This window comes from Gossypium hirsutum, chromosome D09 (assembly GCF_007990345.1).
Source record: "Gossypium hirsutum isolate 1008001.06 chromosome D09, Gossypium_hirsutum_v2.1, whole genome shotgun sequence".
NCBI lineage: Eukaryota > Viridiplantae > Streptophyta > Magnoliopsida > Malvales > Malvaceae > Gossypium > Gossypium hirsutum.
Genome location: NC_053445.1, coordinates 29,633,555 through 29,635,761, shown reverse-complemented (window position 1 = coordinate 29,635,761; position 2,207 = coordinate 29,633,555). Strand labels below are relative to the sequence as shown.

Sequence of the window (2,207 nt, the reverse complement as noted above, 5' to 3'; positions counted from 1 at the left end):
AATTAATTATTTAAATGGATTGAAATTGTATTTAATTGACACAATACTTAATCAGTGCATGTTTAATCATCTAAGGTAGCTGAGGGTTAAATTAGCAATAGTATCTAACGATACATTAGCCTTGCATAACTTGTAAGATTATTGTAATTAAATTGTTTCAAGGTAGGGATACATTATTGCCTCACGTAATCTTTTATGTGCTTATGAGATAGAATTATTTGTTTGAATTGGCATAGAGATATGTACAAGAGATTATTTTAATTTCATAAGTACGTATATGCATTAACACATTTGCTTATTGAAATTTGTTTAATTATTTGAATTGACATGGAGATATAGTCAAGAGATAAATGGATTTTGGTAGGTAAGTATGTTTATAAGTTAGCAAATTACTGAGTTGTCGTGAATTTATTCATAACAACATAAACATGAAGTTTAATAATTCTTAGTTAAAAATGTAATTAATCTATCACAATTATGTAATCTTGGTTAAAATCTTCTTTTGAAATCGTGCCTTGGAACTTTTATTTTATTTTTATTTATTTTACTTAGTTAAAATCCTAGTTTTTAATCACCTCCTCATATCAAAATATTTTTCTTCACCAAAGTGTTTTAAATTGCATTCATAAATAATTTTTTCACAGTCCCTGTAGGCACGATAACTCGACATTTACTTGTCACTTATTACTTGTTACGATTGTGTACACTTGCACATTTCTGTCGTTCCAAGTTTTTGGCGCCGTTGCTGGGGACTGTTTTAAAAGTCATTATTTATGAATTTGTTATTTTTTCATTTTGGTTTATTTTTCTATTCAACTTTAACTTAATTAATTTTTTTGTGCTTGTTTCAGGTGTTTATGAGTATTGATTGAATTATCGATTTACTCCCCATAGACCCTGAGATTGAAAGAACTTTTTGACAACGAAGAAGACAAGTGAGTCAAAGAAGGACCGATGAGATGAACTATGAAAATCTGAATCAAGGAAACGAAGCAAATCCTGCTCGAAATCCTATCATTATTGCTGATGATAGGGATAGAGCTCTAAGATAGTTTACCGTGCCAGTATTTCATGATCTTAATCTGGGTATTAGGAGACTCAAAATCGAGGCACAATAATTTTTCCTGAAGCTAGTCATTTCCAGATGCTTCATACAGTGGGCCTATTTAGTGGAATGCCTAGTGAAGATCCTCACCTTCATTTAAGACTGTTCATGGAGGTAAGCGATTCTTTCAAGTTAGCCGGAGTGCCAGAAAATGCACTACGATTAAAGCTATTCTCATATTCGCTAAGGGACAGAGCTCGAGCCTGGTTGAACTCATTTCCATCAAATTCCATTTCCACATGGCAAGAGTTAGCAAAAAGATTTTTCATGAAGTATTTCTCACCTAGCAAGAATGCTAAGTTGTGGAACGAAATCACTACTTTCCAACAAATGGATGATGAATCCTTGTATGAGACATGGGAAAGGTACAAAGAATTATTACGAAAGTGCCCTCATCATGGAATCCCTCATTGCATCCAATTTGAGACATTTTATAATGGTCTCAATGCTCACACGAGGATGGTAGTGGACGCCTCTGCTAATGGTGCTCTCCTTTCTAAGTCTTATAATGAGGCTTATAAAATCATTGAGAGGGTTGCCAGCAACAATTATCAATGACCAACCAATCGAGCAGCGTTAGGAAGATGAGTCGCTAGAATACATAAAGTGGATCCACTCATTTCATTCGCATCTTAGGTATCTTCGATTTCCTTAATGCTTAAAAATTTTACCACTAATGGTTTTAATAGTTTCACGACAGAACCACCGAATCAATTTGAAAATGTAACTTGTGTCTATTATGGGGAAGGACATCTATTCGAAGAATGTCCATCGAACCAAAAATCTGTGTATTACATGGGTAACCAGAACCAAAATCTAGGAAAACAAGGACTACAATCCAATTCCTATAACCCATCATGGTGAAACCACCCTAATTTCTCCTGAAGTAACTAAGGGGTTGGACCCAATAACATATACACCCAACCTAGACCGACCCAACCACCTATTTTTACCCAACAAGTTTAGAAACAACCTCAAGTTAAACCATCCAATGGCTTAGAAAACTTGTTGAAGGCATACATAGCTAAGAATGATGCATTAATCCAAAGCAAATGAACTACATTGAAAAACATAGAAAACCAAATGCGCCAGCTTGCAACTG

At 34.2% G+C, this 2,207-nt stretch overlaps 1 non-coding gene across 1 annotated transcript; it reads right to left on the bottom strand.

Moving 5' to 3' along the window:
* Positions 1–1,402: 1,402 nt before the first annotated feature.
* Positions 1,403–1,509, bottom strand: LOC121221467 (small nucleolar RNA R71). The gene has a single exon (XR_005918859.1). It is a non-coding gene; the product is annotated as a small nucleolar RNA R71 (small nucleolar RNA).
* Between the last annotated feature and the right edge of the window lie 698 nt (positions 1,510–2,207).